This window comes from Anser cygnoides, chromosome 2, assembly GCF_040182565.1.
Source record: "Anser cygnoides isolate HZ-2024a breed goose chromosome 2, Taihu_goose_T2T_genome, whole genome shotgun sequence".
Classification (NCBI taxonomy): Eukaryota; Metazoa; Chordata; class Aves; order Anseriformes; family Anatidae; genus Anser; species Anser cygnoides.
In genome coordinates this window covers 147,313,905-147,339,163 of record NC_089874.1, presented here as the reverse complement: position 1 = coordinate 147,339,163, position 25,259 = coordinate 147,313,905, and the positions used below count along the sequence as shown (strand labels likewise).

At 39.4% G+C, this 25,259-nt stretch overlaps 1 non-coding gene across 1 annotated transcript; it reads right to left on the bottom strand.

Moving 5' to 3' along the window:
• Positions 1 to 17,327: 17,327 nt before the first annotated feature.
• Positions 17,328 to 17,400, bottom strand: TRNAR-ACG (transfer RNA arginine (anticodon ACG)). The gene has a single exon. It is a non-coding gene; the product is annotated as a tRNA-Arg (tRNA).
• Between the last annotated feature and the right edge of the window lie 7,859 nt (positions 17,401 to 25,259).

The following is a 25,259-nucleotide window of genomic DNA, read 5'->3' as shown; positions in this document are numbered from 1 at the left end:
TTACATTCACATATTTTTTACAACATTTATTGGAATATAAGTATCTAATCTGTGTTTCAGTGCCAAGGAACACTGATAGCATCTTAGTTCTGGAGGGAAAGGAAGGGGAGGGCAGGGAAGGGCAGGGCAGGGCAGGGAAGGCAAGGCAAGGCAAGGCAAGGCAAGGCAACGGAATAAAGAAACATTTTTGTGCCAAAGACAATGAGAGCTAGAAAACAGTATTTGTTACAGAAATTAAGATACATTTAAATGAAGATACAAGTAAAGGGTTTGGATATGACTACTCAAAGAACTGAAAATTTACTGAAAGGTAATCAAATCTTTGCAATGAGAAACTATATTAGAAGGAAGTTTCTAAGGAACAGACATTAAGTCTCTTTCATTCAGAGAAAGAAAAAAAAAAGAGGGAAAATAAAATTTAAGGACATGTAGAAAAAAATATAATGAGCTTCGAAAAGTACAAATGAAAATTCATGCATAAAAACTATTCAGAAGAAAGATAACCCTATCCATCTGAAGTTAAAAAATGCAAATGTTCCAAAATAACAGGGCTGCACTACAGCATACACCAAATATTCTAAAGAAACATATATTAAATTCAAAACAATTGTTCATATGTGTATTGCAATCTATTGCTAGTTGGAGTGACCCATGCCAAGGTTGCCTGGGAGTTGATCCAATGAGTTTCCATGTATTAGCACTCTATCAACAGTAGAATGAAATACAATTTTCCGAATTTATCATACTAGACTAGGGAACACGGAAGGACCCATCTGTCAGTGTAATATTAATCATCTTTTCTTCTTGCTTTTACGCTGATGTATGTTATAAAAAATTACGATTTTGTGACTGTTCTTTCAATTTTATGAGTCATATTGTCACGTAATACACATAAAGCATACATGTAATAGGAAAGATGCTAGATTGTTATTCAGTCATTCTAATTTTATTGTTCTTGTTCTCTCTTTTCTCTATGTACTGCAGGGGGAAAGATTAGAAGAATAAATAGTTCTTCTTCTGTGTAGATTTCTCTGGAATGGAAAAAGGTTCCTCAATGTTACAAATGAATATTATTATTCTTAAATATAATTTTTTCTTCTTCTCAGATCACTTTTTGAACATATATCTTATGAAAACAAAACATAACAAAAACAGACTTTTTAGATCATTGAACTGCTATCATTCATACGTGTTGTGGTTTAACCCAGCAGGTAGCTAAATATGACACAGCCATTCACTCGCACCTGCACCACCACCTAAAGGGTTAGGGATTAAAATTGAAAAGTCCAAGAACTCATGGGTTGAGAAAAGGATAGTGTAATAAGAAATAATAATAAAAAAAAAAAAAAAGAAAGGGGGGGGGGAATAAAACAACAACAAAGTCAAACAAAAAAAAAACTAATGATAAAAAAAATTAAAAAAAAAAAGTGATGCACAGTGCCTGCCAACTGATGCCCACCCACTCCCTGAGCAGTGGCCACTCCCCTGGCTAACTCCCAGTTTTATTGTTCAGCATCTTGTCATATGGTATGAGATATCCCTTTGGCCAGTTTGGGTCAACTGTCCTGGCTGTCCCCTCCCAGCTTCTTGTGCACCTCCAGCATGCTTGCTGACAGGGTGGTATGAGAAGCTGAAAAGTCTGTGACTTAGTGTAAGCACTGCTCTGCAACAATTAAAACATCATTAGCATGTTATCAACGTTATCCTCATCCTAAATCCAAGACACAGCACCGTGCCAGCTACTAGGAAGAAGATTAACTCCATCTCAGCAGAAACCAGGACAAAATGTAATAAAGATGATTGTATTTAAATGTAATATTTGATAATTTCTGTATTTCTGTGATGTCTTAAAGGAAGCCACCAAATATCCACATCAGACTATTTTTTTTATTATTTTCCTCCATGCCTGTGTTAAATACTGATGCATTTTTATGTCTTTTTTCAAATATTTGTATATCTTCTGCAGAAAAGTCTGCTTTTGTTTAACTACAAAAACTGCAGACCTTTTACTAAGGAAATTTAAAGTAGAACTGGTATGCAGTTCAACAAGGTCAAGCGCAAGGTGCTTCACGTGGGTAAGGGCAATCCTAAACATGAATGCAGGCAGGGCATTAAATGGCTAGAGAGCAGCCCTGTGGAGAAGGACTTGGGATACTGGTGGATGAAAAGCTCAAACTTGAGGGATGCAGAGGCACACCAGCAGTACTGTTTTTAGCTCTTGGGCCTCTAGCAAAAGACATAGACCTGTTAGAGCAGGTCTGAAGGAAGGCCGCAAGGATGAACAGAGGGCGGGAGCACTTCTCCTGTGAAGAAAGTCTGAAAGAGTTGTGTTTGTCTAGACTGGAGAAGAAAAGACTCCAGGGAGACCTTATAGGAGCCTTCCATTACCTAAAGGGGGTCTACAAGAAAGATGACTTTATCAAGGAGTGTAATGATAGTGTAGTGATAGGACAAGGGGTAATGGCTTTAAACTAAAAGAGAATAGGTTTAGATTAAATATAAGGAAGAAGTTATTCACTATGAGGTTCGTGAGGCACTCGAACTTGTTGCTCAGATAAGTTGTGGATGTTCCATCCTTGGAGGTGTTCAAAGTCAGGTTGGATGGGACTTTTGGCACACTGTTCTAGTGTCTGAGGTTGGAATTATGTGATCTTTAAGGCCCCTTCCAACCCAAGTAATTCTATGATTCTATGATTCTGTACACATATTTTTGTCCTCTTAAAATTAGCTCTGTTTAATTTTAAATGCTTCATTTGTTATTAAAAAAAAAAAAAAAGTGACTATGCTTTTTTTTTTTTAAGTTTAGGAAATTTCAATTCATTAGGTAAATTCAGTTTAAGTAAATTTGTCAATGCAGACTTCAGTTTTAAATTAAGACATGGCATATCACACTTCAAAACTGTGAAACGGAATTTTAAAGTAAAATATTCTACACTCTAGCATCACTTTTCTGTGACTGGGTATCTACAACAGACATATTGAAATAACCTGAAGTCGATAAAGGACTCTCATTTTTTTTAGTGACTTTGGATCAAGCTCAAAAACATTTGTTTCTACCATTTCATTTTTTCTGCCTTTTTATATATCCAGTTTAACTTCAGAATATTATTGATTTTGCTTAATATTAGCCTTAAAATGTATTTAGGATACTTCTGTAGTCAATTAAAAATTTTGTCTGGAACAATAACAGGTGCTTGTCTTTCACCCTAACTATTGATGAAGCCTAGATGGGCATACGCTGTAAGATCTGTGATAGGTAAAGTTGAATTAGGTGAATCCCAATCTACCTGTGAATTTTAAGTTTTTTTGTGTGAAAATGTAGAAATTACGTATTTGGATCCTCTAAACATGCACCCCACATTTTATATCTCCTTAGTAAATTGTACATTGATGATAGCACTGACCTACTGAGTGGGTAATTTAGCGTACGTGTTAAAAAAGTACCCTATTATTTCCAAGGATGGTCTTTTGATTAACATGCTAGACAGACTCAAGCTATCCTTACATTCACAGTCAGCCCCGGTGAACAGTAAGTCTTTTATTGGTCTTCTGTTTTTAAAGCAGAGTGTTTTAAACGAATTTCCTGTACCTCTTTCCATTTATTTTTTAACACAAAGCTCCTTACACCTCCAAATTCTGTTGCTTTCCACAATTTTATTAGTGCCTATTAAATTAGAGCTAATCACACTTGCACTTATGTTATCATGAATGGTTATGTTGACATATTCTGTGCTCTTTCAGATACAATTTCAAAATTATGTTAACATATCTACATATATTTATCAAAATTAAGATAAAGTCTTCCTTTATGCAATATATTTTCTGTTATTAAAGCACATACCTCATGTACCTCAATTCTGTAACAACGTCTTCTCTCTCTCTCTTTTTTTTTTTTTTTTTTTTCCCCAGAACCATTAACTTTTATTTTTTTCTGGAATCACAGCAGCAAATTACAAGTGATGTCTGAAATGAAAAAAATCCCAGTCCAATGTGTAGACAGAATATCGATAATGTTAGGCATTAGAAAAGACAACCCCCACCCCCACCCCCCCAAATTCAATAAGTTGAAACACTTTAGGGTACATCCAAAGCTGATTGTTATAATAAAAAAAAATCTTACTGACATTTTAATCTAATGATTCTAGGGGGTTTCTTTAAATCTTCAAAGTTCCTTGCAACCATACAGCTCTAACACTGATATTTCCTCAGACCATATATTTCAAATTCCCTGCATATACTTGAAATATATAAACAATACCATTTCATAGAAAATCACAGAATCATACAAAATTCCAGGTTAGAAGGGAACTCTGGATATCACGTGTGAATATTTCTGTTGAAACCAAGCATTAATTGGGTTATCTGTGGCTCTGTCAAAACAGTTTTGAATATTTCCAGTGAAGGAGATTCAACCACTCCTCTGGGCAAATTATTGTAAGGTTTCAGTATTTTCATAGGAATAATATAATATAATAATATATTAATATAATATAATATAATATAATACAATACATATTATATTATATTATTTAATTATAAAATATGTGTATATAATATATAAATATATAACATATAAAATATAATATATTATAATAATATAATAATGTATTTCTTATATCTAGATGAATATTACCCTGAAGAAATGTGTTTTCCCTCTTGGCCTGCTATCATGCATTCTTGTGAAGGAATTACCTCTATCTTCTCTGTAATGACTTTTTATGTACTAGAAGACTATGATTACAGAAACACACACACACACAGTCTTCTCCTCTCCATGTTGGATGAACCTGATTTCTTCAATCTTTTTTCGTTTATCACATTCTCCAGTCTTTTAGTTATCAGAGTCGTGGCTCTCCACTGGACCCTTTCATTTTTTTCAGTTTTTCCCTCACTTGAACTCCGGAAACCACACACTATTCCAGGTGTGGTTTAATGAGTAACAAATAGAGTAGAATAATCATACTCCTTTATCCACTTTATCCACAGATGAAGCCCAGGACATGATTTGTCTTCTTTGCTGCACTGAGACACTGCTAACTGATGTTCATTTTCCTGCCCACCACAATCCCCAGAGGCATTTCAGAAGAGCTATATCTCAGCCTGTATCGCCACTGGGGATTATTCCATCCAGTGTAGTATTTTTTACTTATTTATGCTAATTTGATGGCAGAGGATGTGCAGTCCTGTAAACAAAATTGACCACATCAAATCAAATGTTTGTCCTTCCTTCTTTGCTTTGTACCTGTCAATAATGCAGATGCATCCAGTAAAGATTGTCGTTGAATTCACTGTGATTTGAATGAGCTTCAAACATATAGAGTAATCCTGAATAATAATCTGGAAATCTGGATTCACCCTCACAAAATATCTATTTTTTGCACAGGTAGATGGAAGCCATTTGATGATGTTCTATTGCAGCCCAGTAAACATGGCATTGCTGGCCACAGTATGTATTAACTCTTCAGGGCCACAGGGGTCAAAATCATCTCTGCTGATCCTAACATGCCTAGAGCTTTGTTTTATCTTGTTTCACCCTAACAACTCTCTAAGAATCAGGTGAATACTACCTTACTGAATCTAGCTATAGCTGAGTTTTATGGAATTACTACACCTTTTTTTTATGATAATTTTGAAAAAATACTGTAATAAATGGAGTTTTATAGCAAGGCTTTTGTTTGTTTGTTTGTTTTAATGATCCTATAACAAAAATGCCATGTAAAGAAGTACAAGTGTAGGATGGTGGCATAGGCCTTGAAAGTGTAGGCATAACAGGTTACATGAGGCTCCAAACTATAAACATCTAAAAATGATCCTGGGCATTAATGGAATATAGTCCTCTGAGCTGCATAAAACTAGTTTTATGCATAACAAAGTTATAAAAAAAAAAAAAAAAAGCCCAATAGAAGTAAAGCATATATATATATAATTAAGATATAAAGGGAAATTGCATATGAATGATGAAAGACAAAATCATGATCCTTTGTAAAAAGAAACAACAAAACAAACAAACAAAAACAACAACAACAAAGTTGCACCAGGTAATTCTCAGAGACAGCAGTAAAAAACTCCCATTAAAAATGTCATACCCTTTTTGGAAAAAAAAAAATCAGTCAGCTGCTGACTCAAACTCACCCATTCTTGTGGAAGACTAGCCCTGCTGACCTTGGAATTCCAGAAGCACTTCTAAGGCAAACATAAAAACATAAAAAGTAAAGAATACTAGGAAGTGTGTGTATAATGATTTTAACCATATTACCACTGAAAGATTTCTTTTTTTTTCTGTAAAAATTTAGACTGTAAATGTTAGTATCATTGTTAGACTATAAATGCTAATATTGTAACTGAATTAATAATAACTCTTTGATTTGTCTATTAAAACTTTAATCAGGCTAACTTTAAATTTGAGTTTTGCACATAAGGTATGTTTCTTACCACACATTAATTTAATAAAGTGCAACACTTAAAATTGTTTTAGTGTAGTAGAGAGAATGTAATTCTTTGGGCTAGATCTATAAGGAGAGATTTATTAAACAAATAGTTCCTCTAGGGTTTACCTGAATACACTGACATCTTTGCATTCACATAATTCCTACCTAGCTGTGATATAAACCTGTAGGAGCCCAAGGCCCTACGGTCATAAAAATAATCATATTGAAATACTCTAGGCATCGATAATTCTATTCCTGGGCAGTTACACACATATAGAAGTATCTAGGATTATAAATGCATGGATACAGAATCTTTAGGAAGAACATCCCAAGAAGTCAAGGAGGGAGAGTTGTTCTTGATGTGAGGGAGAGACAGCAATTGAGGCTTGGATGGATGATGAGCAAGCTGAGTGTTCATGGGTCAAAATTAGCAAACAGACCAACCTGAGTGCCATGCTGGTGGGTGTCTGCTACAGACTGTCTGTCCAGAAAGAAGCAGATGACAACTGGAAGAAGGTTGATGTTCACAGATTGTGATCCTCTTGCAAGAAATTGAACCCCCCTGAAACTTGGTGGCACAATAACATAGTAGGACATAATAAATCCAGAAGGTTTTTGGGGTCCATTGATGGCAACTTCCTAATGCAGGTAATCAAGAAGACAGTCAGGAGAGACACTCTTCTGGACCCTATACTTATAAATAAGGAAGAACTAATTAAAGATGTGAAGACCAAGGCCAACCTTGGCTCCGATGAATGTGAGATAGGGGAGTTCTGGATCCCAAGAGGTAGAAGCCAGAAAAAAAGTAGGATAATGTCTTTGGACTTCAGAAGAGAAAAATAGCCTGTTGAGGGGAAAACCCCATGGTAAACAGTTCTGGAGAAAACAGAGATCCAGGAGAACTGGATGACTTTCAAGGATCACCTTCTCCAAACTTAAGAATGGTTCATCTTGATGAGAAGGAAGTAAAGAAAGGGTGACAGAAGACCTGCATGGATAAATAAGAAGCTCCTGGTAAAATTCAAATATCAAAAGGAAGCATAAAAGAGGTGGAAGAAGGGGCAGGTGGCATGGGAGCAATATAGAGATACTGAGCATGCATGGATGTATCTAGGAAAACCAAATCCATCTGGAGCTGAAGCTGGCAAAGAACTTGTAGAGGTCATTTCCAAACATATGAAGGACAAGAAGGAGACTGAGACTAGTTAGCATGTACTCATGAATGGAATATCGTGCTGGACCAACCGGGTAGTTTTTACAGTTAGATGACTGGCTCAGTAGATGAGGGAAGTTGTTTATGACTTCAGTAAGGCTTTCAGCACTGACTTCCATCATGTCTTCATAGACAAGCTAATGAAATAAAGGCTAGATATTAGGTATTAGATATTAGGTATTAGATATTAGATATTCACCTATTAGTGAGGTGAATGGAAAATCAGAACATCCAGGCTCAAATAATGTGGACAGCAGCAAAAAGTTCAGCCAGGGGCCAGTCTCTAGTGTTGTACCCCAAGGGTCCAGGCTTGGGCCAATACAGTTTGACATCCCAGTTTTCAATATGGGCAAGAAAGAAGATCCTGATCATTACAGACCTGTCAGTCTCACTTCAGTGCCTGGTAAAATTATGGAGATTATGCTGGGAGTTGCTGAAAAACACCTGAAGGACAACGCAGTCATTCGTAACAGCCAACATGAGTTCCAAAGGGGAAGGTCATGTTTAACAAACTTGATTTCATTTTACGAGATCACCCAGCTAGTTGACCAAAGGAAGACAGTTGATGTAATCTTTCTGGATTTCAGAGAAGCTTTTAATACTGTCTCTCACAGTATCCTTCTGGACAAAATGAACAGAATACAGTTAGATAAAAGCATAATAAGATGGGTGAACAATTGGCTGACTGGTTGGGCCCAGAGGGTTCTTGTAAATGAGGTTATATCAGGATGGTGACCTATCACTAGTGGGGTTCCCCAGGGCTCCATTTTAGGACCAGTCCTCTTCAATGTTTTCATAAACAATTTGGATGTAGGACTTTAAGGTTTTCTGAGCAAGTTTGTGGATGATACCAAATTAGGTGGAGATGTTGACTCCATCAAGGGTGGTGAGGTCTTGCAGAGAGACCTAAACAGGTTAGAGAGTTGGGCAATCACCAACAATATGAAGTTTAACAAGAGCAAGTGCTGTATTCTGTACCTGTAAAGGGGCAACCCTAGTTATACAAACAAACTGAGGAATGAGAGGCTGGAGAGTAGCCCTGCAAAAAGGGATCTGGGGGTTTTGATCGACAGCAAGCTGAACATGAGCCAGCAGTGTGCCTTGAAAGCCAGAAGGGCCAATCATTTCCTGGGGTACATCAAGAACAGCATTGCTAGCTGGTCAAGGGAAGTGACTGCCCCACTCTCCTCTGCACTGGTGTGGCTTCACCTTGAATACTGTGTGCAGTTTTGGGCACCACAGTATAAGATATAAAACTGTTAGAAAGTGTCCAAAGGAGGGCTATAAAGATGGTGAAGGGTCTGGAGGGGAAGACATATGAAGAGTGGCTGAAGTCACTTGGATTATTCAGCCCAGAGAAGAGGAGACTGAGGGAGACCATCGCAGTCTACAGCTTCCTCATGAGGGGGAGTGGAGGGGCAGGTGCTGATCTCTTCTCTCTGGTGACCAGTGATAGGACCTGAGGAAATGGCTTGAACCTGCTACAGGGGTGGTTCAGGCTGGATATGAGGAAAAGGTTCTTCACTGAGAGTATGGTCGGGCAACGGAACAGGCTCTGCGGGGAAGTGGTCCTGACACCAAGCCTGCTGGAGTTCAAGATGCATTTGGATAATGCTCTTAGACACATGGTCTGATTTTTGGGGTGATCCTTTTGGGACCTAGGAGTTGGACTCAACGATCCTTGTGGGTTCCTTCCAACTCAGCATATTCTATGATTCTGTGATTCTATGATCTTCATTAATGACCTGGATAATGGGACAGAGAATACCTTCTGCAAGTTTCTAGATGATACAAGACTGGTATAAGTGACTGACACAACAGATGGTCAAGCCAACTTTCTGAGGAAGCTTGACATGCTGCAGAAATGAGCTGACAAGAACTTCATGAAATTCAACAAAAACGGAAGCCAAGTCCTGCTCCTAAGGAGGAATAAGCCCATACACTAGTACACACTGGGGTGCAGCTGTCTGGAAAGAAGCTTTGTAGAAAAGGAGCTGGTGGTTCTGGCGGACAACAGGCTGACCATGAGCCAACAGTTTGCCCTTGCAGCAAAAACAGTGTGATGGCATACTCCCCCCTTCCTCCCTCCCTACCCACCCCCCTCCCACCCCCCAGTAGATAATCCAGCCTAAGCAGATAACCATCAAGGGCAGTTATGATGAATGTGTCTGATTGTGATTGATTCAGGGGAGACAGAAGACAAATAAATTAGGGCTAATTTGAGCAATGAACACCTTGCTACCTACCCCAACCAATCCCCTCCCAAACCACAGGGCTGGCCAAATTTGGAAAAAAAAAATAAAATAGTAACATCTGTATGCAAACATGACCATAAATTAACCATCTTACACCATAAATAGTGAGTAGTTCAAGAGCTCTTTGAGCTTTCCCAACACAACAGTGGGATGCATGCCAGGACCTCTCCTTGGACAGGAAGACCTCCCAGATTTATTTCTGTAGGTTGAGAGGAACCTTATCACTACAGATAGTTAGTAAGTGGAATGGGAAATTAACAGTGTTCCAACACACTGTAATGGTGCTTTGTGATCGCACTTTATAATCTAAGCTAAGTAGCAAAAAGGATTTGCATAATGCATATAATCCTTTAGACATAAACTGTTGACCAAGTCTGGGCCTAGGAGTGGATTCAGCTGCACCTAGGATCCTTCTAGGCTACTTTCTTCCTCAGTACCAGGAATTTAGAAAGCAAGGTTCACTTTGAACCTTGTGACCCAATGGGAGGGTTTCATTAACGTAATGTTGCCTAAACCAGTTCCTTATGCAGTCCCTATGTAGTATACAATGTCTTTAATTTAGTGTCTTTGAGTAATATATAGGATCTTTTATACAGTGTGTAATTAAGTGTATCTTCCAATTATAACCAGCTGTACGTTGTCATCATCAAATCTTTTTTTAATTCACATAAGTTTTGTTTTCAATGAATCATAGTGCTGTTTCTCTCTTCTGAGTTAAGTGCATATCATTTTCTACCCATGATGAACAGTCAACAGCCTCCTGGGCTGCGCTAGGCAGAACACTGCCAGCAGGTAGAGGGTCATTTCCCTCTGCTTAACCCTGGTGAGACATATCTGGGTGTTGTGTCCAGTGCTGGGCTCCCCAGGATAAGAGAGACATGGACATACTGGACAGAGTCCAGAGAAGGGCCACAATGATGATTAGGGGACTGGGGTATATGAAATAAGGGAAAGACTAGAACCATCACCTTTCAATCTGGAGAAGAGAAGGCTCAGGGGGATCTTATCCATGTGTGTAAATATTTGATAGAGGGGACTAAAGAAGAAGAAACCAGACTCTTCTCACTGGCGTTAAATGACAGCACAAGAGGTAATGGGCAAAACCGAAAATATAGAAAATTTTGTTTAAACATAAGCAAATACATAGACACTGTGTAGGTAACTGAGTAGTGGAATAGGTTTGCCCAGAGAGGTTGTGGATTCTCCTTTCTTGGAGATATTCAAAATCCAGCTGGGCATATACCCAAGTCCCCTGCACTCAGTGACCCTGCTTTGGTGGTTGAAGTAGTCAACCTCCAGAGGCTTCCATTCTCAACTATTATGTGATTCTTAACACACAGAGGGAAAAAAAAAAAAAAAAGAAAAAAGAAAAAAAAAAAAGGCGTTCTTCTACCACTTTGGTAATTTGTACTTTGTACTTTTATTACATAAACTCTTACACAGGCAATGTCCCTAATATTTTTCTCCCTAGTTCAAAAATTAAGTTATTTACCAGGGTTATCAGAAGCTTAAGTTTAATTCTGTCTTCTTTTAAGCTTTTAAAACACACTCATTTATATTTCATGACAGTATCCTTGGACATGATTACTGAATACTCTGATGTGTTGTTTCCTTTAAATCTTTTGCAGACACTCTTTAACTTCCACATGTAATTAAAACCTAGTAAGGGTTTCCCAGAAGGGATAGGTAAACTACCTCTAGTGCTAGTAACTATAGCATCCTCACAGACAAATTATACGCAAGATTAAATGCTATCAATGTACATTTATTACTTTCCTTGTAAGCCCATGTAGGATCAGTTCAGGAAGGACTGTATCCCATGGGAGGGACCCCATGTTGGAGCAGTGGAGACAGGCGGTCCACAAACCCCCTTCCCCTGCACTGCTCAGGGAGAGGAGGTAGAAGGAGGTGGATGGAGGGAAGGTGTTTATAGTTTGTTTTCTTTGTCTCTCACTTCTCTAGCTTCTTAGTAATAGGTAATAGACTATATTAATCTCCCTATGTTGAGTCTGTTTTGCCTGTGACAATAATTGTTGTGATCTCCCTGTCCTTATCTCAACCCTTGAGTCCTTTTCATCATATTTTTTCCCCCTTTCCCTTTGAGGAGGTGGAGTCAGAGAGTGGCTGTGGTGGAGCTCAGCTGTCCAGCTGGGTAAAACCACCACAGGAATTCAAGATCTAAACCAAAATAGTGGATCTTTGAAATAAAATCTGGCTAACAACAGGACAGGACCAAATGAATTTTGGGGTGATCAGTTGTGAAAATATTGAAGAGATAGAAGGCTAAATAGTTTCAGAGGGACATATTAAGGCTGTCCTTCATTTACTTAGAACACTGTCACTTTGATTTTATATAGCATAATTTGAAACATTCTGAACAATATCTCACAACATTTAGTAAAATAGGTAGAAAAAAGAAAAAAAAAAAACAACAAAAAAAGAGAAAAAGAAAAAAGAAAAAAAAAAAAGGAAGGCAGTAATTTGATGCAACCCAAACCACAACAAGATAGTATTAAAGTAGAAAAGTGTACTGTAAGTTCTATTGTGTAAAATGAAAAAGATGAGTCTCATCCCTGAGGTTGTAATGCTGTGGATAGAAGCTTCATGTTCTTATCTTGCCTTCTTTCTTCTTATCAAGATAAAGATTTTTATTTTTAGAAAAAATTGATTTTTTTCTGTATGTTTTATTGCTGTATGCGTATATGATATAGTGCTCCCGTAAGTGTTTTACTGATACCATTATTTCATGGCAGATTAAGTGAGATTCAGTTCCAAATTTAAACATTTATATTTTTCTGTCTAAATATAGGTGTCCCCATATGAGCTGAGTGTCTAAACTCCCATGACAGTCAATATAGAGCTAGCAACAGAATCTACAGAAATACTCATCTTAGAATAGACACCTATATTTGCTCAACCAAATTGTTCTCCAAGATCCATTGACTGTCCTGATTAGATTTCCGTTGGCATAATGGAGACATATAGCTCACATGTGAATAACTAATTTAGCAGATTGGAGATAAAACATCCAAAAAACATGGGATGAATGCCTCCTGTGTGGATGAAAAAAGTGTTTTCATCATTTCTCTATTTCTGAATTTTTAGTAAGACTTTGTACTAGGCATAGAAAACTGTCAAATTGAAACTTCTTTTACTGAAAACTTCATTTTTTAATCTGAATTCTTTCTGAAGCACTTTTTTTGATTTGAAGCCAATATATAAAATTGTGTGTGTTTTTTTTAAACTTACTCTCATACTCTGAATTTAGATAGAAATATTTCCTACTTAATTTTTTGTTTTGAACTTGGAGATTTGTATCTTTCTAAGTACAGCCCAGGAAACATATTTTCTTGATATAGTTGTCTTCTTCAGTCCAGTTTATTTTTGTTGCACTTCCATTACAGAAGATTCACTATGCTCTTCCCCTGGAAAAAATAAACTCCTACTGTGTACATACCTAACTCTTGCCTGAAAGTAGAAGCAAATGATCTAGCCAGGTTAGGCGTGGCAGGTAGAAAGGAGGGGGGGAGAAGGAGGTTGGGGGGGAAGGAAGAATCTCTTTTATTTATCCATGAATCAAACTAAACTTTTATATATAATCATTCTGTATCTTTAATACAAAAGACTGTTTTGCAACAATTCAGCTATGTGAATCTAAGAGCCAGCTGGCTGAGAAATAGGTTGGTATTTGTGTTATTGAAGAGGTGAAGAGAGAAAAGTCTCTCTTAAAGTAAATGGATTTCAATTTGAGGGTGAGATTAGTTACTGGAAAGTCCTGGGCAGTGTTACAAACAGGAGTGGCAAATGGATATCATCATTAAAAGGTTTCAACATATAATTCCAATACTCAGCCACTCGCCAGGTGATCGGCTCCAAGGCAGTCATGTTCTGCAGCGGAACGGGGGATCATGGCGGGCAGGTAGTTATCTGCATCAAGGCCACTCGAGGCAGTTGAAGGAGCCGCCAGGATCCGGCAGCCTTCACGAGGGTGGCTGACGAGGCTTCAGCGGAGGCAGAAGCCCCCCACCACCACCGTACAAAGGCAGCCCCTAGGGAGTGCGGTGAACTAGGGTGGGCAAACAGGGTGTGGTGCGTCAGTCAGAGTGTGGCATGGCACTTGGCATGGCAGCTGGTGCAGCAGTTTGTGCAGGGAGGGTGCTCCCTCCCCACTCAAGAGACGAGCTCACCTACCAGATACCTCCTGGACAGCAAACCCAGCCATGGTCACAACCAGGCAGCAAGCGCTCACCAAAGTGCTTGCCAAAAATACTGTGGCAACCCAGACCGAGTGCCTGCCCAAAGATGTGGCTGTTCAGGTCCCTGGCTTCAGAGAGTGCCTGAGCCTGTTGCTACCAATGGAGGGTGACAGAGATACTGCCTACATGAGGTACGAGCGGGTGGAGGATCTGATCAGCCTGGTGGCAGAGCTCAAGGAAGAGGTAGAGATTAAGGACTGTCAGGGAGAGTGAGCATGAGTTAGACCAATGGAGTCACTCCCTGCCATGCCTGAGAGAAAGGCACTGGGCCGACATACCCCATATAGCAGTGGGCCCCCTGCCCTGTTGCTGTCAGGCAGAGGGAGGGGACCTGAGAGATCGAGAGGAATGGAAACAGGTCCCTGCTTGGTGTCACAGGTGAGCCCCCTCCCTACCCGCCTTGCCTCCCCAGGTCCCCTTACACAATAGGTATGAGGCCCTGGAGCTCGAGGGACAGGGTGATGAGGATGTGGGGCAAAGTCCACCCAGGAGGCTGTCTAGGGCAAGGAAGTCGATTCCACACCTCAAGACTTCCTCCAACAAGAAGGAAAGAAGGGTAATGGTCATAGGTGACTCTCTTCTGAGGGGAACAGAGGGCCCCATACATTGGCTGGAGCCTACCCATAGGGAAGTCTGCTGCCTACCTGGGGTCCAGGTCAGGGACATTACCGGGAAACTTCCTGACCTTGTTTGCCCCTCTGATTATTACCCCTCAGTGATAATTCAGGCTGGCAGTGATGAAATTACTGAGAGAAGCCTGAAGGCTATCAAAAGGGACTTCAGGGGATTGGGGCAGTTACTGGATGGAGTGGGTGCACATGTGGTCTCTTCCTCTAAACCTTCAGTAGTGGGGAGGGATACTGAACAGACCTGGAAGGCCCAGCTGATTAATACATGGCTGAGAGGCTGGTGTCATCACAGGAATTTTGTGGGTTTTGATCATGGGGAGGTTTACTCAGCACCTGCCCTGATGACTGCCGATGGGTCCCACCTGTCTCAAGGAGGGAAATGGATTCTAGACCAGGGGCTGGCAGGGCTCATGGAGAGGGCTTTAAACTAAGTATGAAGGGGGAGCAGGAGGAAATGAGGCTCGACAGAGTTGAGCCTGGGGGAATAGTCCCAGGGTTGGGGGTGAGGGCAATGGCACAACTGAAGTGCATCTACACCATTCACATGCATAACAAACAGGAGGAGCTGGAAGCCATTGTGCAGCAGGAAAACTATGATCATCACTGAAGCGTGGTAGGACCACTCCCATGACTGGAGTGCTGTAATGGATGGCTACAAGCTCTTCAGAAGAGACAGGCAACTGAGGGGTGGTGGCGTGGATCTCTATATTAGAGAATGCTTTGATGCTGTTGAGCTCAGGGTTGGGAATGACAAGGTAGAATCCCTGTGGATAAGGATCGGGGGGTTGCCCAACAAGGTGGACATCCTGGTGGTGGTCTGTTATAGACCGCCAAACCAGGATGAAGAGACGGATGAGGCGTTTTACAAGCAGCTGGTGGAAGTCTCTCAGTCACCAGCACTTGTCCTCATGGGGGACTTAAACTTCCTGGACAAATGCTGGAAATACAATACAACCCTGAGGAAGCAGTCTAGAAGGTTCCTGGAGTGCATGGAAGACATCTTCCTGACTCAGCTGCTTAGTGAGCCTACCAGAGGGGGTGCCCCACTAGACCTGCTGTTCATGAACAGAGGAGGACTGGTGGGAGATGTGATGGTAGTGAGTTGTCTTGGGCAAAGTGACCATGACATGGTAGAGTTCTCTATTCTTGGGGAAGTCAGGAGGGGTGTCAGTAAAACTGCTACCTTGGACTTCCAGAGGGCAGACTTTGAATTGTTCAGGACACTGGTAGGGAGGGTCCCTTGGGAGTCAGTCCTGAAGGAAGAGCGATCCAGAATGCTAGATGCTCCTCAAGAAGGAAGTCTTAAAGGTGCAGGAGCAGGCTGTCCCCATGTACCGTAAGATGAGCTGGCGGGGAAGAAGACTGGCATGGCTGAACAGGGAACTTTTGCTGAGTGTCCAGGAGAAAAAAAGAGTTTATGTCTGGTGGAAGAAGGGGCAGGCAGCTCGGGAAGAGTACAAGGAAGTTGACAGCATATGCAGAGAAGAAAACAGGAAGGCCAAAGCCCAGTACGAGTTCAACCTGGACACTATGGTGAAGGATAACAAAAAATGTTTTTATAAATATAGTAACGGCAAGAGGAGGGCCAAGGAGAATCTCCGTCTTTTACTGGACGCAGGGGGGAACATGACTACTGAGGATAAGGAAAAGGCTGAGGTTCTTAATGCCTTCTTTGCTAGCCTTTACTTTACGTCTTTACTAGCCAGACCACTTATCCTCAGGGTACTCACCCTCCTGACCTGGAAGTCTGGCACAAGGAGCAGAAGAACAACCCCCCACACACACAGTTCAGGTGGAAACAGTTAGAGACCTGTTGCTCCGCCTGGACTATCACAGGGCCATGCGGCCAGATGGGATCCACCTGAAGGTGCTTAGGGAGTTGGTGGATGTAATTGCTGGGCCACTTTTCATCATCTGTCAGCAGTCATGGTAATCCAGAGAGGTCCCAGATGACTGGAGACTTGCTAATGTGACACCCATCTATAACAAGGGTCATAAGGAGGACACAGAGAACTACAGGCCTGACCTCAGTGCCAGGAAAGGTGATGAAGCAGGTCACCTTTAATGCAATCACGTAGCATATGTGAGACAAATGGGGGATCAGGCCCAGTCAGCATGGGTTCATGAAAGGCAAGTCCTGCCTGACGAACCACATCTCCTTCTATGACCAGGTGACCCACCTGGTGTATGAGGAAAAGGCTGTTGATGTAGTCTACTTAGACTTCAGCAAGGCCTTTGACATGGTCCCCCATAGTGTTCTTCTGGAGAAGCTGGCAGCCCATGGCTTGGACAGGTACACTTTTTGCTTGCTTAAAAACTAGGTGGATGGCCAGGCCCAGAGAGTAGTGGTGAATGGAGAGCTGGTGACCAGTCACCAGTGGTGTTCCCCAGGGGTCAGTGTTCATGGAATCATAGAATCATTAAGGTTGGAAAAGACCTTCAAGATCATCTCATCCAACCATCACCCTCCTACCAAAGTCACCCACTGAACCACGTCCCTAAGCACCAGGTCCAACCTTTCCTTAAACATTCCCAAAAGAGCCATGCGAGCCAGGCAGGAGTCGAACCTACAATCTTCTGATCCGTAGTCAGATGCGTTATCCATTGCGCCACTGGCCCCAGTGTTGGGGCCTATCCTCTTTAATATCTTTATTGATGATTTGGATGAGGGAATTGATTTTTAGTCAATTCCTCCTCAGTAAGTTTGCAGATGACACCAAGTTTGAGGGAAATGTCAATCTGCAGGAGGGTAGGATGGCCCTGCAGAGGGACCTGGACAGGATGGGACAATGGACAGAGGCCAAGGGGATGAGGTTCAACATTGATAAGTGACAGTTCCCATGTTTAGGTCACAACAACCCCATGCAACACTAAAGGTTTAGGGGAGAGTGGCTAGAAAGCTGTGCAGAGGAAAAGGATCTGGGGGAACTGATCGATGCTCGCCTAAACATGACCCAGTAGTGTGCCCAGGTGTTCAAGCAAGCCAATGGCATCCTAGCTTGTATCAGGAATAGTGTAGCCAGAAAAAACAGGGAGGTGATCATCCACCTGTATTTTGCTCTGTTGAGGCTGCACCTAAAGTATGTGTTCAGTTTTGGGCCCCTCAGTACAAGGACATTGAGGCACTGGAGCATGTCCAGAGAAGGGTTATGAAGCTGGTGAAGGGTCCAGAATACAAGTTCTATGTGGAGCGGCTGAGAGAACTGGGGTTGTTTAGTCTGGAGAAGAGGAAACTCAGGGGAGACCTTATTGCTCTCTACAGCTAACTGAAAGGAAGTTTGGGGAAGCTGGGGATTATCCTCTTCTCAAAGAAAACTAGCAATAGGACTAGAGGGAATGGCCTCAAGTTGTGCCAGGGGAGATTTAGGTTGGAAATTAGGAGACATTTCTCCTCAGAAAGAGTAGTCAGGCATCGGAACGGGTTGCCCAGGAAAGTGGTGGAGTCACCATCCCTGGGGGTGTTCAAGGAAAGGTTGGACTTGGTGCTTAGGGACATGGTTTAGTGGGTGACATTGGTAGTAAGGCGATGCTTGGACCAGATGATCTTGGAGGTCTTTTCCAACCTTAATGATTCTACGATTCTATGATACTACTGTATTCTGGTGATTTGCTAAAAAGATTCAGTAACACCCTTTAGGTTGAGTCAAAGTTTCTGATTCTAGCATCTGTGCATGGTTACTTATAAAATTTTGAGTTCTTGCTATTTTCCTATTAAGCACTTCATAACCCATGCATTTTATATTTATTGTTAAGCTACAATTCTTATGGATTTATGTACTTTGTGAATGCCTCCCTGCTAAATAATAAGAGGCAAATGGATGTAAGTGTATTTTATTTTCTCGCTGACTACATTTTTGAAGCAAGCTGCCTCTGGACTCTCATCCATTTGTGCATGAACTGCTCAGTCAGATTAAACTTTTGGATTATAAATGCCTCTGGATCTCAAAGCTTTCTTATGTTTTCACTTACCGAACACATTCAAACAGATACATCCAAGACAAACAGATTTAAAAGAAAATGTGAAAAAAACAGTGAGTCATTCACTTTACACTGTCAGCAGCACTGGAAATAATAAGCATTAGTATTAAAAGTCAATAATGCTAGAAGTCATCAAGATGTATAAAGACATTTCCTTATTTTAAATAATACATTACCTTCAGAGTGCTCCACTCAAAAGGAAGGAGAATACTCATGTAGGGCTTCTCCAGAATCATATAATAATAAGAAAAAACATGATAAACTTCATTTTGTTCACGAAATAACTTATAATTCTGAGTTATCTATCGCAGCAGATGACTGCAAAAGTAGGAGGTCTTTCCCATTTAAACATACTGATTTAATTAGTACACAAGAAAATATGCATGAACAAAATCTGAATGAAAAATCAAAGGTTCCATGACCAGCTTTGAAACACGTACGTGTCTTATTATGCAAACAGTCATATTGCACCAGATCTTCTGTAACTGTACAAACATGAAAATTATTAGACTAGATGAAAGAGAACATTGTCACTTCATTTTCTTCCCTATATTAATGCAACTTAAATGATGAAAGAAAAAAAAAAAAAAGTGAAATTACAGTTCAAGTTTTAACCAAAGAGAATATATATCTTTGAATAGGTTGTAAATAATTTTGGGAATCACAAAAGTTCAAAAGGAATAGGAGAAAAAATGCACTGAATTTAATATGTTTTTTAGGAAGATTCTGAAAAATGTTAGATTATCACTTCTGGCACATTTGGAGTAAGCTTTTATCATTTCATTTTACTACTATGCATAATATATTTTATTCTTCTTTTTAATTCATGCTGTTCTTTAACGTAGCACAGATTTTTAGATAGTGGATAGAAGTCCGTATGTTCAAGAGATCAAAACTACTTGCTGTTTAAAGCCTGACTTCTTGACTTTGGAGACAAAGATGTAACTCTTACACACAGCTGTCAGCAACCTCTCTGTCACATTTCCATAGATTCCTTTCCTTTCATTTCAATTTACAACCAGTTTGCTCTGAGAACTAGCTAAAAATTTTAATTTCATTTCAAACTAGGTTTAAAACTATTTAGAGTTCAGTCTAATCAGAATAATTAAAATAAAATTAATTATTTGTTTATGACATCTAATAAAGGGAATTGTGTCCTCTTTTTTTTTTTTTTCCACAGGAAATATGTATCTAAGCTTTGAAAAACAAACAAAAAAAAATGTTATTAAACAGAAAGATTATATAAAGTCTTCAGAATGGAACATTTCTCAATTGTTCCAAGTTGTGGATTTTGTTTCCCAAATGCCCATTTTCCTCTACGGTCTGACTCTTTTATTTGCACAATTTTTTCCATTATGTACTATTGCCACGGGCTTGCAGTGACATAAGATTTCTATGGTAAACACTGGCAATGTCTGGTGAACGATTTCTAAGTTGTTTTTTGTTTGTTTGCTTGTTTGTTTTTAAGTAGAAGACTTTTCATTTTATTTCTCCTCACTGAAAGATATATATATATTTTCATTTGCTTGTTTGTTTTAGGAAAAGTGTATCTGTCTGCTTCTGATATACACATAAATCATGTGTTTCTCATAAAAAGTATCAACAACAGAACATAAGATTCAACTGCTGCAGTCAATTCATTCCATCTGGAAAACAGTAGAATTTCTTTTGCTTTCTTCTAAGAATCAGGTGCCAGGAGAAGTTGATTTTACTTTACTTTTTTAAGAGGATACTCACAGTTTCCATTTGTCCTGGGTCATAACAATCAGGCTGATTCTCTAACCTGAGTCTGATCCTCTAACCTGAGTCTGATCCAGACCTTCCAAGGACTGTTACAGAACACAAAGGGACTTAAGCTAAACCAGAGAGATGAGGCACAAGTATGAGGGAAGCAGAAAAAGAAAACCAGGCTAGCTCTCAGATGTATTAGTTAATTAAGGAAGTGGTAAGATTTCACTGAGCCCCTGCATTTGTGCAGCCAGAGCAACCTAAGGCTCCAGCACAGAAATGCACTAGGACAGGCAGAAGGGAAGAGTTTTGCTGCTCTCTGGTCTCATTGCATGCACTGTATTGTCATTAGTGCCTCAGTAAGTCCTCTCAGCAGTGTTCCTACTAAGGATCACTTCACTAAGATGGGATCTCTACTAGTTCTTCTTCATAAGGATGCAAAGAACAGTGATCTATAATTCACCAATTTCCCTTTTGTCACCTATAGTTTTTTGATTCCTCAGGGAGCCTGCCATGGTACTGAGGAGACCAATTACTTCAAATTCAGTGTAGGTCTGTTATGTCTGCAGGTGTTATTTTGGATGAACACTGTTAACAACAGTGAAATGTTTGCAAGAGTATTGTTACAATACTTTTTGTATTCAGAGAGAAAGTTAGGATTTGGCTCATTTTTAGCTCTTCAGAAATAAACTCATCTGAACTAAAGAGAAATTTGAATTAAAAAAAAAAAAAGGATCAATATGGAAAATATGGGAGACCTTTCTCTCTCTAAAGCATCATAGGAAAAAAATGACAGATGAAATTAAAAAAGTTCTTATCAGCAGTCACTAGGGAAAGGAAGAGAAGGCTTCAGAAATGTAAACAATATGTTTCTAACAAACATAAATTTCCTTACAAAGTGATTAAAATAGAGAATCTAAGTGACTTCAAGATATTTTAGTTTGTTTATGTGTAGCATGTGAACAATTAGAAGAATATGATTCCCGTATAATTGTGGTGAGACAGAGACTTTTTAATCTTTTAATCTTTTCTCTGTTTAAATATACTGAAATATATAATGAAATTATGAAACTGATAAGATAGGTTATCCAAATGACTCACCACTTTGTATCATTTTTCTTTCCATTATAAGACTGAACATTTGGTAGAATTTATTGATAGATTTAATCTGATTAATATATATAAATTTATTATCAAAGACCATATGGATTCATTAAAAAAAAACTTTTTCAACATAGAAGTCCTCGGTGCTTAACATCAGCACGTCATGCCAGTGCTGGGAATAGGAGATATGAAGCTTCTGATAAACTACTCAGCAGTCATTGATTGTACTTTTATAAAGTGAACACAATTTACCTGCAGTGCTAAGATTGTTGAATTATTTACTTAGTATCTTTTGATGATCAAAATTGCTTGCAGTTATTGTTGCCTATATACAAAGTTAAAACCTGTTTAAACCTGCTTAAACCAAAGTTTAAACCTGAAAAACTAAATACTATATTTCTGATCCAAAAATTTTTTACTATATTTGTGAGTTCCTCTGTACTGAATTTATGCGTCTCCTTGTTCATTTATTTTTTAATGAATGAAGTTCAATTCTGAGGGAAGGCATTCAAAGATTCTAGATTAGAAAAGATGCTTCATTAGATTTTGAAATGGAACAATTGAGTAAATGAATAAGATAGACTTTGATTCAGTATTAATCTTGATCATATATAAACAAGAAACGTACAACAATGTAGGTGTTAGGACTTTTTTTTTTTTTTTTTTTTTCTATTTGTATATGCTAGCATTATGCAGAGCCAGCAGGAGTTTGGGGGTCTTAAAAATATTCAGTGGTTGTATAACATGTTAGTGCTGTGTTTTAGAAAATGATTAAAGTCCTGAATACAAAAAATAATGTCATTCAAGATCCACCAGAGAGAAAAGAACATAATTAGTTAAATTAAATTAGTTAAATTAAATGAAAAATTATGATATAGAAAATACTAGGCATCTTCCTCTCTATTCTCTTTGCTCTCCAAATACATAATTCCACATACTTTATTTCATTTAGATGGGACTTAATAACATGTTCCTACACCTTTCCCAACATTCCCTGTATCATCACAGCCATACTACATAGTGGATGTACTATTCATCATATTCAGCTATATCCAGTTTGGAAACAAATAAATGAATAGACATAAATGATTAATGGAAGGTCAGAAAATATGTGAACGACAAATAGGGCTTTGAAATTCAGTCTCCCAAGTGCTATATTTTTATTAGTTGATACTGTATACATAGAAAGTAAAACTTTCATCCTGTTGTCTAATCATAAAGTTTTTACAATTCAATGGTAGACTCAGAAACACAGAAATTATACTAAGCATTATTTTGCTTATTTACCAATGAGCTAAATGCACCAAGACTAGTATTGTAAGTTTAAAGGTAAAACTCTTTCTGTCTTTCATTCATTTTAAAAATAATATCTTTAATACTTTTTCTATTAATGATTGAAGATTTTTTTTAGGTTGCTTGAGGAATTAATAAAGATTCTTGAAATCTCTGTGGCTTGAGAAAGACATACAAACAATTTTGCTAGGAACTGGTAAATAAGTATTGCAACTACAGTACCAAAAAAAAAAAAAAAAAAAAAAAAGAGAGAGAGAGAGAAGAAATAAAAAGAAATGCTGCTATATGGGATAAAGTAAAATGAAGAAAAATAAACTGTTTAAATTATGAAATAGCCAATAAACATCAAAAAGAGGAAAAATCATCAACAAAGATAGAACTGAGTATGTGGATGTTTTAAAAGGACTCCACTTAGTGGAATTTGCCATCATGAAAATCAATATAGGATACAAACCAGGTCTTTTTCAGTTTAACATTGAATAACCATTAAAAAGCAGATGTGAAAACACAATCTGGAAACAAAAACACCTGCCAAACACAAAATAACCTGTCATAGTGCCATCATCAAAAATTATAACAACCTTACAGATGAAAAGAAAAGAAACATAAAGGTGTTAATAGATACAAATGTGGGATAAGGCAATCTGAAGATGTTATTAACAATCAGACACTGTAGTATGTAGAAAGTCAGTACACCACTCTGGAAGTCAGAGTCAAAGGCAAAATGAAGCATTTCCAAAATCATAGAATCATAGAACAGCTTGGGTTGGAATGGACTTTAACAATCGTCTAATTCCACCCCCCCAGCTATGGGCAGAGGTACCACCCATTAGATCAAGTTGCCCAGGGCCTCTTCCAACCTGGCCTTGAACACCACCAGGGGTCTACATCATCTACAACTTCTCTGGGGAACATGTTCCAGTGCCTCAACATCCTCTGAGTGAGGAATTTCCTTCTAATCTCTCATTTAAATCTCCCTTCTTTTAGTTTAAAATCATTTCTCCTTGTCCTATTACTATCTGGAAAAATGTTGTGGTTTAACCCGGCTGGCAGCTAAACACCACACAGCCGTTCGCTCACCCTCCCCCCTCCCTCTCTGGGATGGGGGAGAGAAACGGGAAAGTGAAGCCGGTGAGTTGAGATAAAGACAGTTTATTAAGACAGGAATATAATAATAACAATAATAATAATAATAGTGATAATGATAATAGTATTATTAATAATAATGTGTAAGAAACAAGTGATGCACAATGCAATTGCTCACCACCCGCTGACCGATGCCCAGCCTATCCCCGAGCAGCCGGCCCCCCACCCCGGCCAGCCACCCCTATATATTGTTTAGCATGACGTCAGATGGTATGGAATACCCCTTTGGCCAGTTTGGGTCAGCTGTCCTGGGTCTGTCCCCTCCCAGCTCCTGCTGCACCCCCAGCCTGCTCGCTGGCAGGACAGAGCGAGAAGCCGAAAAGTCCTTGGCCTGGTGTAAACACTGCTCTGCAACAATTAAAACATCAGCATGTTATCAGCGCTCTTCTCATCCTAATCCAAAACATAGCACCCTACCAGCTACTATGAGGAAAAATTAACTCCGTCCTAACTGGAACCAGGACAAAAAAATAAATAGATAGATAGATAGATAGATAGATAGATAGATAGATAGATAAAATATAGTTTTTCTGTATAAGCACCCTTTAAGTATTGAAAAGCTGCAGTGAGGTCTCTCTGGAGCCTTCTCTTCTCCAGGCTGAACATCCCCAGGTCTCTCAGCCTTTCTTCATAGCAGAGGTACTCCAGCCATTTAATCAACTTTGTGGCCCTCCTCAGGACCTGCTCTAACAGGTCAAAATTTTTCTTGTTCTGGGGACCCCAGATCTGGACACAGTACTCCAAGTGAGGCCTCACAAGGGCGGAGTAGAGGAGGACAAACACCTCCCTTGACAGGCTGGTCACTCCTCTTTTGATGCAACCCAGAATGCAGTTGGCTTTCTAGGCTGGAAGCATGCACTGCTGGCTCATGTCAAGCTTTTCATCCACCAGAAACCCCAACTCCTTCTCTGCAGGGCTGCCTTCAATGAGTTCTTCTCCCAGTCTGTATTCGTGTCTGGGATTGCCCCAACCCAGGTTCAGCACCTTGTACTTAGGCTTTTTGAACTTCATTAAGTTCACTTGGGCCCACTTCTCAAGCTTGTCCAGGTCCCTTTGGATGGCTTCCCTTCCTTCTGCAGTATCAACTGCACCACTTAGCTTAGTGTCATCTGCAAACTTGCTGAGGGCGCACTTGATCCCTATGTCTATATTGTTGATAAAGATATTAAACAGTATCGGTCCAAGGACAGACCCCTGAAGGACACCACTTATCACTGTCCTCCACCTGG